Source organism: Vitis riparia, chromosome 15 (assembly GCF_004353265.1).
Source record: "Vitis riparia cultivar Riparia Gloire de Montpellier isolate 1030 chromosome 15, EGFV_Vit.rip_1.0, whole genome shotgun sequence".
NCBI classification, from domain to species: Eukaryota; Viridiplantae; Streptophyta; class Magnoliopsida; order Vitales; family Vitaceae; genus Vitis; species Vitis riparia.
Window position 1 is genome coordinate 11,878,923 of NC_048445.1, and position 17,186 is coordinate 11,896,108.

Here is a 17,186-nt window from a genome sequence, read left to right on the forward strand (position 1 = left end):
CTTTGAAGAACGAGGGATTATATGTTTGTGAGTCTTTTTTATGAGTTGGTACTATTTTGTACTGGGAAATTGGACTTTCAGTATGATGAGGACTTCACAGGTCTACTTCTGGGTATGTGTACACTCTAAGTGGTTTTTGTTACTTCTATAGTAATAAAGGAAGCCTTTTGGCTTATGGGTAGTTCCCTTGTCTATATCGTCTAAGGTTCTTTTATGTGATAATAGTGAGATGGTGGCATGGTCTAAAGAACAGAAGTACCACTAAAAGAGGAAATGCATAAAGAGGAAGTGTTACCTTATTATGAGATAGTACAGGGAGGTGATATGACTATGGAGCAAAATCTTTCTATAATACCTAGTTTGTTTTTGGGGCTAGTAGGAGTTTGTTAGGATTGAACCACTAAAAGCAAGACATGATATAACAAAATTAAACCTAACTATTCCATTGCTATCCTTTTGGTGTATTGACATTGATTTGAGCATTCAACCCATGTCTCTTACATTATACATGACTTAAGTGCATTAAAAGTTGCACAAAAGATACAAGTCATGGGTTTCTTGTAAGTAGGTAAGTTGTCCATAGTTGGTTCATGGATCTAGGCAATCCAATAGAGATTGTAGTGCACCACCTTCTAGTTGAAGGGATGACTTATCTTGGTCGTCGTGATGGTTTTCCCATGGTGAGTGCACTAGTGTATGTGATGTGATGTACAGTGGACAAGACCTACGGTGAATCATAATGCAAGGCTATCAATTGTTATGATTCACCAAGCTACTATAGTGCATGAACTCTTAACCTTAAGAGGATATTAAGTCTGTGCCAAAATCAATAGGAGGCTTTGACCTATGGGTAAGACCCTAAAGTCGTCATATATCCCTATGGATTAGGTTACTATTGATGGAAACTGGTAGCAACAGGTATTCTCAATATAGGTAACATGATATCTCATGGGATTGAGACAATGTGTCCCCTTGGGTGATTCAAATGACATGTGATCTTGAAATTTGTGGACATAGTAATTCCTTCAATGGAATTTGACATATTCTCCTTCAAGTTAGAGTATGTCAGTTGATCACATAATAAGTAGGATATTTAACTCAAGGTTTTGAGAGATAATCTTAATAGGTGATAATTCTACCTTGTTATATTACAAACACTAATTCATGGGAAGTTTTCATGTAGTGGATAATAGGTCACAAACCCGAGCTTCATCTCATTGTTATTTACATAGGGTATTGGAGTGTAGTTGATTCTCTTTAATGGAATGTTGAATCAAATTTAGAATTAGATTATGAGGGAGCCAATACTCCTATGGGTATTAGTGGTCCTCGGTCTAAGACCATATACCATGATGACATGGTTTATGAGGGTTAAATTGACTCTAGGTTCATTTTTGTGCATAAGGGTATTTTGGTAATTATGCAATGGTGCATAGGGGATAATGAATAAGGTCTCTGGATTGGGCTAATTGATTAATTAAATGACCCTATGTGGTTAATTAATCAATTATGACCTATTTTGAGCTAGACTAAGTGGCACAAGCCTTAATGGGCTCAAGTCATTTAAGCCCTACAGACAACCCTATAAATATCACCTTATGGGTTAGGGTTTCTTAATGACTTTTAGTTAGTCATCTTTCATTTCGAGAGAGATAGAGAGAGAGCCAAAGCTTCATCCCTTCCATTGCCCACACTTTGGAGTGTCAAAATCATGGTTCGAGTCATAGGGTGGAAGATCTCGAGTGTACGAGACCTCCGAACTCTTCAGGCTTTTTCTTCATTGGATGGATTTTGATCAAGAAACATCCAGATCATAAGTATGAATACGTATCTCTAGATCGTTATCCTAATAGGGTTTTTATATACATATGTTTTAGCTTTGATAAATTTAGAGATGCTTAGAGATAAATGCATGCACCTTACGAGATCCAAGGCATGGGAAGAGTGTAATTTTGGGTAATGATGAAAATATCGATAATTACAGATATATTGGTACTTCGCTTTTATGGATATATCGGAAAAATATCGATGGATACTTTGACACAAAAAATTAGTGGACCAAAAATTAATAAAAAATCATGAATATATATATATATATATATATAACTCTTAAAAATTTAATTAGAAGTATAATAGACACTTTAAAGTTGTTTTATTAAAGAAATTAATGCATACATAATATAATTTATAATATTTAACAATAATGTTAATAACTTAAAAACATATTTTATATACATCTATCTAATTTGGATATATTCAATGACAAAAAAGAAATGATAATACATGTATAATTATTTTTTTATTAAAATATTGATAATTTTATTTATTAATTTATATTTATTTTATATTTAGTTATTATACAAAAGATATGATAATTAAAATTAATTTATTTATAATAATTTGATTATAATTAATTTATGATATCTATATAAAAAAAAAATTAATTTATAAACCTATAATTTTTAATATGTATTTGTATATATACCACATATAATAATTTTAATGGTATATAATAAATATATGTCAATTAAATAATAAATAAATGTAAAGTCCTCGGTTCAAAACCCTCCATCACACTAAAATTTAATTTTCCTCAAAATTGAAAGGCATTTTGTGACACACTGAAGTACTGGTGGGAGACTGTGACCTGGGGCCACAAGCGCTTGTGACGCGCGCGCGTGAGGTGCTGGCTTGATGGGAGATTGTGACTTAGGGCCCACATGGCTGACAACATGAAACGTGCGGCGGTGAGAGACTGTGACCTGGGGCCACAAACCAGTTTTTCGCCATTTTTCCCAAAAAAAAATCGTCCAAAAATCAACAATTTATATCCGAAATTTATGTGAAAATACGTGGCCAGTACCAATAAAATGAAAAAAATTGACGATTTATCATATATCTCGGATATATTGGCGATTTTTTTATGATTTTTCTACTTCTCAATATATCACCCTAAAATATAATATATTGATGATATATCATCAATTTATCGCAATATTTTCGTCGCTGATCTGGTTCCCAGCAAAGTTCTTCTCTTCCCGCCACCATCCCCTATTCCTGATGCTTAGTTTCTTGCTTGGCTATTTGTTTTTGTTTTGATCTATATATATGCTCTTTATTTTCACATCTTTGTATCGAAAACATGTGATTATATACAGATATATTTTGGATTCCCTATGTTTCTTTCTTGCTTGCCTTACTTTGCCCATTGTGTGACAAAAAAAAAAAAAAAAATGGAGGATATTAATTGTTTATCAAGGAATAACAAAATATATAAGGGGAGAATATTAATTATTTATTAAGAAGTAACAAAATATATAGTGGGGTATGGGAAAATTTGTTTTGACGAGGAGTCCTGTTTAATTTCACGATATTGGGGGAAGTTGAGATATTGGAGGAAACTAAATTTGAGTTATTAAGGGACAACCAAATTTTTACTTGGTTACATATTTGAATGGTTCGAGAAAGACACCTGACATGGATGTTTCATATGATTTATATATTAGTGATCTTTTGACACTTGACACGTGTTTCTTGAGATAATTTTTTTAGAGTTTGTTCCAACCTTTTTGAACTAATCTATATAGTAAAAGCTTGTTCTCATGGTCCTCATTATGTACATTTTGGTTGGTGAAAGCACCTTATGCATTCCTCTTGATCAATTGCTACTTACAAAGCTTCTCCTAACTTTGGTTGATTTGCATGTAATAAAGTCTATTTTTCTTTGAATTTGCACATTGATTTCCTTACAGTTTTGTTTTGCTTCCTCAACAATATTTAAAGCATTGATCGTATTTACTCACTACCTTGTTTTGCTTCCTCGATTATATTTTATCCCACATAATGCTTTACCTTTAGTATAGTTGTTTTTATTTGTGCAGGTAATGGGATTGAGATATAAGTACTACAAGTTGATGTATTGCCTTTCCTTGATCATTTTTTAGATAAGCGTATTTGAATGTTATGTAAACTCTATCATGAGAGTTTGGGAGGGTTTATGTAGTGATGTTTTATCACAAAATTATCAAAGAAAGAGATTGATAGGACAATGATTCTTCATTATAAGTTAGTAATTTTATTCCAATTATCTTCTAGCTTAAGAAACTATTTAGATAATGACTTACTCTCCATTGAAGATTCAAGATTGTCGTTCATTTAATAAAAAAGTCACAAGTATGTTAGGTTCCTTGTAGTATATTATCTTTAGTTGGAGACTTTTATGACCCCTACTAAAGCTTTATCATCCTATCTTAGGTTTTTTTTTTTTTGTAGTATATTGATAATCATAACACAAATTATATGTATTTTTTCAAACAAATAATCGTATTTTGCTTGATTTGACATCCAAAATTTTCTATTTTTTTTTTTTTTAAAAAAAATTAGTTGTGTAAAGAGGCAAAATTAACGTATTTGCCTCAAACCAATTTTGATTCCGTAAATTCTAGTATTAATTTACTCTACTTTTGAGTTTTAAGCCATCATTAAAAATTATCATACTTGCCAACACAATTAGTTTTATTTGATTTGAAATCCATTTGGTTAATAAGAAAAATCAAGTTAAGAGAAATTCATTATAATTTAGGTGCAAGTACATAACACTTAGATTGCGCTACCTTTTATTTATATATTTACTACCCCTTGTTTAAACATGTACTATTCAAACATGTATTATTTCAACCATTGAGCAAAGACTTGTAGATCCCCTTAATGGATTTCCTAACATCCACAATTTTTTTTTTTCACTAAACAAAGGACCTTCAAATTAAATGGTACTTGATGCTCTGGATTTTTTAACGAGTCCAATACTTTCTAAAAACTCGAGTAATCATTCTTTATTAGTTTTCACTTTCCAACTTTATTAGATTTTCTATTCTACTTTTAATAGAGTTTTTTATACTTATAAAGAAAATACTAATTTTCATAACCCTAGAAAAAGGGCCATTAAAAGAAAAACTTATTTTTATCATTACTTTCATCATTGATCTAAACTCTCAAAATCAAATATTTTGATATAAATATTTTAGAAGCTCTTTCAAGAAGGAAAGCTAAAGATGAGAATTTGAGTCATCAAACGTCAATTGAGGTGATCCATTAAGGAGTAAGGAATTAGTATACTACATCACAAAGACGAAGTATGTTGGTTTCATTTGATACAAGACTTGTAGGAAGAAGTTTCCAGACTAGCTAAACTTGTGTACAATCCTTTTAGATTTAATACATTTTAGTTGCAATTGACAGACCCAAGATTTTTGCCTGAGGTTGATACATTCGTTATAGGTGATTTTCTATGTATATATGATGTACTTGTATTGATTGAATATTTAATAAATTATCAAAAATAAAATTTATAACTCATAGGGAAAATCAAAATCAATAATAATTGAGTCTATTAATAAATTATAAAGTTAACTTAAAGAGTAAATAATATACTAAAGTATGATTAAATAAAAAATAAAGGGATAACAAGTTAACAATAAGATGTTGTTTACTTGCATCTTGAATTTTGGTACGACCCTTGGACATTGACTTTGTTGAATTGATTCCTCTCAAGAATAATCGTACGACCATAGGTCCATGTTAACATTATAGAATATGTCACTGGTCACATTGGCCATACGTACCATTTGGATGTGTAAGGTTTGGAGGCTAAGGAGGCAAATCCTAGCCTCAGATGATAGATGGACTGTGGCGTTACTAGATGTGTCAAATGAAACACATGGGGCAATTCTTCAGGCCTTTTAAGTGATTTTTCATATAACACATCCACCGTACCTCTTATAATGACATGAGCCACATAAAATTGTGTCTGAATAAGATGATGTGTAGATAATAAATAAAAAGGTAGAGATACAAGAATAAATTCTGATCTTTCTCTCTAAACACGGAAAACTATGTAAAAAGGAATTGAGAAACTTACGAGGGGGTATACATACGGTACTTAAGAGGGGGAAAATGGAAAATAACATCTTAGGGATCAGCTCCAAATTACAGTGTCCCATGTTGTTCATGAAATCAATATAAGAAATATAACCAAAGATTGTTGTAATGGAGCTCTTTCCCATGAAAATTCCTGCTACCATTGGTATTGAAAACAATAGAAAATATGCTAGGTGTTTAGCACAAGGATGGATGGCAGCTGCCATGGAAACAACGATACGTCATATTCTAATGTAGATAGTGGTTAATTAGTAACAGATCAAAGAGTAAATGATCAATTCAGCTAACGGGCTCTGTGACAATCGAGGAATGGTGATGAGAATGATAGCGTGAGTAAAGATAATGATGGTGCAGTGCTCTGTGCAACCAGTAGTATAGGAACTCAACAAGCCCCATATGAAGAAGAATTGTAAGAAGTACACCATCTGTTCTCCATAAGGGCATGTGAGCAGCCCCAGGAAGCATCATGTAACCTACGTAGAATAGGATCCTATTCAACAATATTTGGTCATCCCTGCAAACAAAACACCACAAGAAAATGTGAATATTCATGCATGCAGGTCATTAGCCTATGTATGTGAGAGTGAGTTTCTGATAGACCAGTTGCTTTCCCTATCAACTTGCTCGAATTCGTTACTCTTATCAATGATCCTATTGTTGCCTTTAGCTGTCCGGTATCCAGATAGAGAAATCCAAATCTGGTTGTGAAGTGTCCCCCATAACAGAAATAGGAAAAGTAGAACGTAAACAGGGTCTCTTTCCTTCCCATCTTTGATTATTAATGAGTATATGCTATGAACCACCCATGGAGCCAATATCAGATACTGAAACAACAAATAAAAGTAACATAAGTAGTAAAACAAAAATAAAATAAACATAGAAGAGTAGGCAAGATTGTAAAGCAATCACACTGTGATATTTTATAGGTTCTGTAGACACATTTTAAAGCTATGAGGGTCTCTTTAGGCCCAGAGCGGACAATGTCTATACAGTTGGGTGCGGGTCATTACAAATATAGTATATAAAATAGTTGGTGCATAATTTTTTATTAAAATTTAAGAAATGAAACATAATTTGATTGGTTGAAATGAATATTGTTATTAAATTGTGAACACTTATAAAGTATTTACATTTACATCATAATTAAGATACTGAAAATTGATTGTTTTTTCTCATTCATGAAATAACTCATGCCCCTTTCTTCCTATTGAATCCTAATTCCTAGCATATTTATAGATAAAAATTTCCTTATAAGCATTCCTTGTCAATTTCCTTCTTGTTTCTCAATCTATTTACATAAATTCCCTTTGTTTTCAAAACTATATTTTAAAATTTTGTTATTTGGAAGAAAAAATTATGTGCTAGAATGTAATGTAATTAAAATCATAATGCAAAATAAGAATAAAAAGAGAAATACCTAATTAAGAATTAAAAAAATTGTTTTTGATATTCCAAATATATTACTTGGTAATCTATTTCCAAACTTTTAAACATAGTTATTTAAAATTTCTTTCAAAATAATAATTTATATTAAGAAAAATAAACAAAGACATTAGGTTATGAAATAAAAAATTGAATTTCCTTTCAAAATAGTAATTTATATTTTAAAAGGAAATCAAATATTTTTTTCCATAGAGAATTCTAATCACCCAAAAATTAGGATTCATTTAAACTAAAAATGGGAAGGAAAAAAAAACACACTCAAGGAACACTTACATGTCTAAAAATAATAAAAATTAAAAGAATTATAATTAAATGGATTAAAAGTATATACAAAAAATATTATTGAATAAGTAACAAACTTCAATTCCAATAATTATTGGATAATAAAATAAAGAATTAGAAATCATTATTGTATGCCTAAATATGGATTACCTCTCAAATTTACCAATCACCTTAAATTTCATTCTTTTCCCAACTCTCATCCAACAAACTCCATGTTTGAACAATTGAGTTACATAATCAAATTATACTCAACAAATAACTAATACAAACATTTAAACAGAATCATTAAGAATACTAAACAATAACTCACCAAATAAAACTTTACTAAAATTGAGAATTCCAATTTACAAAAACCTCTACATTCTATTTAAAGACACAAAGGTTATGAGAAATTTGAAAAGTTTTTAAACTTTGAAGATGAAAAGTGAAATGACCATGATCAATATGAAGAGTGAAGGGGGTAATTATTAGTTATAAATTTTTGTAACATTAATTGATATTAGTAGTGTTGGGAACCTGGATCTCTCCATTCCTTTAACCTGGATTGTATAGGTTCATGCAAAACTACCCTAGGCCTCTAGATCCTAGATAATGGAAACAAAAAACATATTTTTAACATTTTAGGATCAAGAGAAAAAGCATTAAAAAACTTTATCTTTGATTTGGATGTTCCCAAATCAATTGCACTTGATGAAGATAAAGCTTGAAGACTCTAAAAGTCTCATACACCCAAATCTGCCGTCCGATGATTCAAACCACAATCTTGACACTCCAAAATGAGGGCTTTGGAAGAGAGGAATCCTAGGTTTTTTTTTTCTCTCTAGATGTGGAACACAATTGTCTTTTAAAAAAGTAATGGAAACCCTAACCCCTAAGGGGTTATTTATAAGGTTCACCTATTAGGCTTAAGTGACTTAAGTCTACCAAAACTTGGGTCACTTAACCTAACTCAAAACGAGTTTTAAGCAATTAATTAACCACTCAGGGTTATCTAATTAATCAATCAACCCAATCAAGAGAACTTGCTCACTATCCCTTGTGTAACCTTACATAATTACTAAAATGCCTTTATGCATAAGAGTGAACCTAGAGCTAATCTATCCTTTATATATCATACCATCATGGTATATGAGCTTAGAGTAGGGACCATTGAGTCCCAAAGGAGTACTGGCTTCCTTAGAATCTAATTTTAAAGTTGATTCAATATTCCACTAAAGAGAATCACCTGCACTCCAATACCTTATATAAATAATAACAAAACATAGTTCGGGTTTATGACTACTATCCATTGCATGTAGACTCCCTATGAACTGGTGTTCATAATCTAACAAGGTAGTGATATCTCTTATCAAGATTACTTCTCCAATCCTTGAATTACAAATCCCATCAATCGGTACTAGTTAAAGTAATGGAAATTCCCATATTTGTTTGATGAGAAATTCAAAAGAATATATATATATATATATATAATATAATATAATGTAAATAAAATATAAATATAAATATAAATAAGAATAAACATCCCTCTATGATCAATTGACATACTCTAGCTTTAAGGAGCATATGTCAAATTTTCACTAAAGAAAATCCTATAGCCATAGTCTTCTAAATCACATGTCCTTTGGATCACCTAAGGGGACACACTATCTCAATCTATGAGATATCATGTTCCCTCTATTGAGAATATCTGTTGCCACCAGACTCTATCAATAGTGACCCAATCTATAAGAATATATGATCATTTTAGGGTCTCATCCATAGGTTAAAGGCTCTTATTGACTTTGACATAGACTCAATGTCCTCTTAAGGTTAAGAGTCCAAATAGTATAGTAGCTTAGTGAATCATGAAAATTGATAGCCTTATGTCATAATTGATTATATGCCTTGTCTAGTGCACATTACATGCACTAATGCACTCACCATGAGAAAACCATCTCAATGACCAAGACAAGTCATCCCTCCAATTAGGAGGTATTACGTTATAATCTCATATGGATTACCTAAATCTATGAACCGATTGTTGACAACTCATCATTCTACAAGGAACTTATGACTTGGATTTTTTGTGTAACTCATAATGCACCCAAGCCATACACAATGCAAGTGATGTGGGGTGTATATACTCAAATAACTAATAAATGAAAATGGGATAATAAAGGGAAACCAAGAAACATAAATAAATTTATAAATAAATCTCAACCTGTTGCATCATGTCATGCTTTTTAACACTCAATCCCAACAAAACTCCCATTAGCCCTAAAGCATGCTGGGAACACATTTGACACTTAAGTTATCTCTATAACCATTAAAGACTTTAGTAAACAAAGTCTTCATGAAGGGATCCACTAGCTTCTCTATAGAAGAAATCTTTTCCACAACCACATCTCCTCTCACTACTATCTCACATATCAAGTGATACTTCCTCTCAATGTGTTTAACCTTCTAGTGGTTTCTTGGTTTTTTAGACTGTGTCACCACCTCATTGTTATCACAAAATAATACTAGGGGCGATACAACTAAGGACACTATCCCAAGTCTCAACAAGAACTTTCAAATCCAAACAACTTCTTTTATTACTTCAAAATCAACAACATACTCGACATCCATAATGGAGTGTGCAATACAAGATTGGTTCACACTTCTCCAACTAACAGCCTCCCACCTAGAGTGAATACAAACTCGAAGGTAAGGTTACGAGAGTGATTACTACTCAAAAAGTGTTATTTCATAGCTTGTAATTAACTCTTTTAAACACTTTTGAGTAGTAGTTATCACCTTTTAACGCAATTAACATATTAAGGACCCTTGCAATCAATTCTAATCAAATTGTGTTAAGTTTTGGTGTTTTGATAACTTTTTGATCACCAAAACAATCCGAGATTGAGGAGAGTTCTTTGGAATCCATGGCAAAGCAATGGAAAGCTCAGAAACATGAAGAACCGAAGCTTTGAAGTCCTTTGCCATAAGCAAATCCGGAATGCAAGGAGTAAAAGATGTCCGGATAGGGCGTCCGGACAGGATGGCGGCGGAACATGGTCTGTGGCTTGCTCACGTTAAGTCAATGATCCGGACAACATATCCGGATAGGATATGCTATCGTCCGAGTGTGATGTTCACGAGTGCCGTGTGCTTCTCCCTGAGGGAGTCCTGATAGGGGAGCGCGCCACATGTTCTCTTGGAGAATCCGGATGGAGTTGATCCGGATAGTCTTACGTGCTCCGCGGTCCCCCTTGCGCAGCATAGCTCATTCCAGCCGGGGAGGAATTATATCCGGCTGACTTTCCACCTTCTCCGGATATTTCACATCCGGAATTCCGTGCGCCGACATTTTACATCTGGATATCTCACAGCCGGATGGGAGAGGAGGACGCTTCAACTTCTCCGGATAGACATATCCGGACCTTCTGATAATGCTTACCCGCAGAGTTTTTCTCTCAGTATACAGTACAGCAATGTTCTCCTAAAGCTTCCTGATATTTCCGACCGACATCTTGAGATATTTTGCTTTAGATATTTGTTGTCTAAATCCCCAAATTCTCCTTGTAACCCACCTATCATACGATTCCTTAGTCTTTAAGTAAGAACAAAAGGGTGAAATAACCTCTTATATATAGTTTGTAATTTCCTTTACAAAAGGGACGACGATACATATCATGTAATCCGATATATGGAATTGACGAACAGAGCACTTGCTCTGTTTCGTCTTCATATTTTTGTTTTCTCGTTAGTTTTCTTACTAGTCAATCAAACTCTGAGGATTTTTCCTCAGAGGATGAGAAGCTAGGCTCTTTGTCTCTTGGAGTGAAGAAAGCCGGGTAAGTTTCCTCATGCATAAATTGGAAGTTTTGTTGTTTTAGTTTTTAATGAAGAGAAAGTGTGACCCGTTAATGGTTTTTATCTTTTTAGTTAACTTAAAACGCCTTTAACTCACCTGGGCCAACACTTGATAAGGCAAGTGATCTCCGTTCATTGAGATGTACTAGTTTATCTCTTGAGAGCCTTTGGGAGGTGGTTTGAAGGTAGGATTTTCTAGAATTGCCAACACTTGGTAAGCTTTTGGACTCCAAGGAGACATCCATTAGTTATCTCTTACGAGCTTGTGAAGGGAAATCCAAGGTTAAAGATCACCTTGAATGGAAAATGCTAGGTGAGAGGCACGAGCCATTGCAAGGTGCATCAGTGAGAGGGATTTAGTGTTTGAACCCATTAAAGGGAAGCATCTGTACCACACCAGTTAGAGTATTAACTATATGTTAATTCTCTAATGCGAGGAAAAGAAACAAGTGACCAGAACTCTCCTTTTTGTATGAGGAACCTGAACCTAGTGATCTAAACTTCAAGAAACACTTTTCTTTGTAAGTAAAATCAGTTACTATTTTTGGTTAGTTTAAAACCAAACCTTTGTCATTTAAACATCTTTATGTTTTCTTTTAAAGCTAACCTTGAAATGAAAAGGCACCAATTCAGCTTTGAATTAATATCAATTGTGGAGTGAAAACCCATCCCAGTGAACGACCTTAGAGCCACTATGCTATGCTAGCTAAGGCTATCCTAGTACATGGTGTAATAGGTAATAAATTTTGTTGATTACTCCCGTCTAAGGACTGAAATCAAGACACCAGCTGGACACGAATCAAATGGCACCACTGTCAGGGACCATTGAGAGGATACGAATCAGCTGAGACACCAATTGGGAACGAATCAGAGAGTCTTTATAAGATCGAAAGTCTGAATCTATATACCTAAAGGGTAACATCTCATTGCAATGTTACACCAGTATATCCGAAGATACTTGAGTAAATGCTTGATTGTTGTCCAATGCTCCATGTCCAGATTGGATTGATATCTACTCATTATCTCTATAGTAAAGCAAATATCTAGTCTAGTACATAACATTACATACATAAGGCTACCCACTATGGAAGCATAGGGTAGTACCTTCATGAAATATTTCTCCTCAATTGTCTTAGGGCACTGATCCTAAGAAAGAAGCACTCCATACCTGAAGGCTAGCAGATCCTTCTTGGAGTCTTGCATCACATACTTTCACTCTCAACATTCTTGAGCTTTGTGTTGAGTTGCTCATACTCATCCTTATATGACGTGGCTACTTGAAATTCATTGTATGAAAAATCAAAACCAAGATTAGACAATGCTTGTTTTACACCCCCAATTTGTTAATGCTAAGGCATTATTTCACAGTTCTCGAACTTAATTTTTTATTTTATTTTGGTGAACATATTAGCCATAACAATGCTTGTTAATAATACATACCTGGATACCCATTTGGCATAAAGTAGAAGCAATAAAATAAGCAACCTTGGAGAGGTTGCCTTTGAAGAGTACTTGAGTCGTTCCTTTAGGAATGCTGTTTAGAACAACTGCTACTGTTGAGCTACTCCCATCCACCGCCTTGATTTTGAGCTTAGGATTTCTTCGGATATAAAGCTGACCATAATGGTGAATCTCATCACCTTGTAAAATTTATGTTCATTATTGGACAATTTTTTTCCCCTAAAATGTGCAAAATAATTCAAAATTTCATGATGCGAAGATTTTTTTCTTTTTTTAGTCAATTGAAGGCCATGATAACAAATTCAATGATATGAAACTTGGATTTTCTTAGGTCAATTCTTTCAAATGATTAAAAAGGGGACAAATGTTTTTTTTATTCAAAGTGGTGTATATAAGAACAGTAACTTGCCTAGTTCAAGAGATATAAACTTAAAACTTCAATGCTTCTTTCGTCTGCTTTGAGTATAGCTTCTTGAATGAAACTATTGATGGATTCATTTCTCAATTTCATGAGGTACTACAATAAGAAAATAGATAGGGAACAAAGAGTAAATAATATATTGAAGGGTGATTAAATAAAAAACAAAGGTATAACAAGTTAACAATAAATTGATGCTTACTTGTATCTTGAATTTTGGTACAACCCACGTTTGGAAAATGAATTTGTTGGATTGATTCCTCTCACGAATGAACATTATAGAACAACATGTCACTAGCCACATGGCCCATATGTACCATTTGGATTTGTAAGGTTTAGAGGCTAAGGCAAATCCTAGCCGCAGATGATAGATGGATTCCGGTATTACTAGATGTGTCAAATGAACCATATGGGGCAGTTCTTCAAGCCTTATAAGTGATTTTTCATATAATACATCTGAAGATTTATCCATTGTACCATAAATGTAGTCATAGATGGGTATGAAAAGTGAGTAATTGGTCCTGAAGTGAGTGTGATGTAGAGAGTGATACCTGAGATGTCAAGCAGTCAATCATTTCTTCACGCACATTTCAAATTGGAAAGGAGACTAAATATTTTCCTTCTATCTTGGCTTATTCAGTTATAATGTGATGAGCCACATAAAATTATGTCCAAATATGATGATGTGAAGTTAATTAATAAAAAGGTAGAGATACAAGGATACATTCTAAGAAATAAAAAATTAAAAAATAAATAGAGGAGAAAATTATGTTTTCAGACCCAGATTAGGTTTATTTAAAATTTGGTAAGCTAACTTATGGGCAGTCCGACCTAAGAGCTTAAGTGGTAAATGATGGCCCACAAGAGTCTAAGTAAACATTCCCAGCTTCCTATCTTACTCTTAATGAGACTCATGCAAGACAACCAAATTAGCTCATAATTCCCCTTAAGGGTCAAGAAAGCATCGTAATGAAAGGTACTAAAAGTCCTATTTCATAATGAAATGTATTGATTTATTAGCTGCACTAGAGGCATGCACGAAACAATAAGCAGAAATGGACTACCTCCAATCCAATACATATACGTACTTCTTGTCTCCAATCTTCGTAAATAAATAATTAAGTATTCAATTCAATGCAATAATATGATTTAGTTTAGTATTATTTATTGTTTTTTCTGATCTTTGCCTCCAACGTGCAAGTTTATTGGCTAAAAATGCGCTTTAAGGATCGTTTAGTAGTCTTGACAAAGATTTTAGGATTTCGTTTGGATAGGATGAAGGAGAATTTAGGGAGATTTTAAGCAAAAACGAAAGATTTTAGGGTTTCACAAGCAGGATTCAAGGGGGGGATTAGGATGAGGAAGCTTTCACTTGGGCAAGAGGAAGAAGAGATTTTAGGGTTTTCTTTTGGATGGGAGGAAGGGGTTGGACCAGATAAAGAAGAGATTTTTGGCTTTGCAACACAATTCAGGGAGACAATGTTAGGATGATGAGGTTTTCACTTGGGCGGGAAAAAAAAGAGTAGCTAAGGACAAAGGGGATTTCACGTGGTGCTTACCAGACCTTTGGCTGATTTGTTGTCGAGCGTCAGCCTCATTAAGGGCAACATAGAAAGCTAGAGGTGTTTCTTGTGCTTAAGCTCTTATGCCAATAAATTTAGCTACCAAATTTTAAATAAAATCTGATGGGTCTGAAAACTTAATTCTCCCGAAAAAAGTCAGGAAAAAAAAAAAAAAAAACTATCAATTTGGGAGCTTCTTCATTTTTAGAGTATGAAAGAAGATCTTTAAAGTTCTCTCTCTGAACACGGAAAACTAAGTAGAAAGGAGTTGGGAGACTTACGAAGGGGCATACATAAGGTACTTGAGAGGGGGAAAAATGGAGAGAATAGCATCTTAGGACTCAGCTCGGAATTACAGTGTCCCATGTTCTTCATGAAATCAATATAAGAAATATAACTAAAGATGACAGCAATGGAGCTCTTTCCAATGAAAATTCCTGCTAAGAGGGGAATTGCAAACAGAAGAAAATATGCTGTAAATTTCTTGTCATGGATCTCTTACAAGATCATGACAAGTTGTAAATTTCTAAATTTATTCTTTCCCCATTACTATGTCAACTTTTTAAAATTAATTATTTTCTATTTAACCTTTTCTAGAAAATTAAACTTCAAAAAAAGGAAATTCGTAATTTTTCCTCTTAATTTTCAACAATTTGACGGTAAGCTATTTAGTTTAGCTGTTATGGCTTGGGCCACTTTCTGTCCCATGAATTAGATGTAAAACTACACTAGGAGAAATATGAAAATTAATTTCATATTTCTATTAGCCTAACTGGTGAAAGGAGAGGATTCTCTTTCTATTACTTTCACCCGCCTTTGTCAGATGTCTTTCTCCAATAAAAGAATGATATGTTTTAATTGATAAAAGCTATAGGGCCTACTATTCACTAATTCAGTATATTTATTAAAAAAAAATTCAACTCATTTATGTATAATTTTAAGTTAAGTTTGACCTCATAGTTTATACGTTGGTCTCATTTATTTATATTTTGATTTCATATATTTGTACCTTCATCTAACAATCTACATTTTACCATAATATTTTTAACTATTTAGATTACATATTCGGTGTATATTACTTCACAAATTTTCAAACTATTTGGTATTGGATGGCTATTACAAGTGTCAATCAATATCACACATTTGAATTCAAACTAGTTATTTGAATTGTTAAAGAAACATGATATGCATATTAAACTCAAATCCTACAAGCTTAACCTTTTAGAAAAATTGATAGTTCAATATGGTATTAGAATTTGGTTGGTAGAAGGTCATGCATTTGAGTCACTTCTTCACAATTTGCATTTTCCCTATTTATTTGTTGGATATGAATCCAAACTTAATCTCTCCACATGCGGTGTATGGAGGATGTTAACGAGCATGATATGTATATTGGACCACTAAAGTCTTTTTTAAATCATTCTTTAAAATGATCTTTTTTTTATCACATTCTTATTTTAAAAAGTAAAAATAATAATTTAAAATCATATTTTAAAACCACAAATTTAGTATAAATTTAGAGATCTTATCTTGAAAGCGTAGCTTTAACATAGATTTGCAAATAATATTACAAAATTGTGATTTCTAATCATGTAAGGTATTTAGCTTACACATATCAATGATAATTGTCACACCCATCAAAGTAACCACCAAAGTTTTCACTTAAGTGTGCAATGTTGAGAACCCATCTTAGCCAACCTTCCCCAAATGTCTCAATAAAAACAGCGTAAGAAGACACCACTAAATATAGGAATCTTTCCCAACCTGTGTTATTACTTAACAAGGATTACAAATTTGTTCTTTTACAAGTACTCCAACACTTAGTAAATCTTACAAGTCAGAGAACCAAAGTCCCACAAAAGAATTGACACTGTTTACTTTGTCTTTGGATTTCCTACCCTCGGTCTCTCTGCCTTGCAGAGGCTTTTATAAAAGAGCTTTTCTTGTTTGAATTTTGAATTTAAATTAGGGTGGTGGTTATGCAATCGCCATGACCATCCAATTGGAGATACCCTTCTAAATTGAGGTGTCTTTTTTGCACCAATTGCAACCAGCCAACCATCTTTCTGTTCCCTTGATGTTGAGCCAAGGCTATTTATGCTTTCCTCCTAATGGATGTAACTCATTGAGATGCCTCTATTGTTCCTTCAAGCCACTTCTTCAAAGTGCAACTATTAATGAGTCACAATAAGATACCTCCTCCCCACAAGTTGCCTTTTACAAATGGGTGCCCACCAAGATGTCTCTAA

The 17,186-nt window shown here is 33.1% G+C and overlaps 1 pseudogene; it reads right to left on the bottom strand.

The window, feature by feature from the left end:
* Positions 1-2,576: 2,576 nt before the first annotated feature.
* Positions 2,577-14,973, bottom strand: LOC117931962 (annotated as a pseudogene).
* Between the last annotated feature and the right edge of the window lie 2,213 nt (positions 14,974-17,186).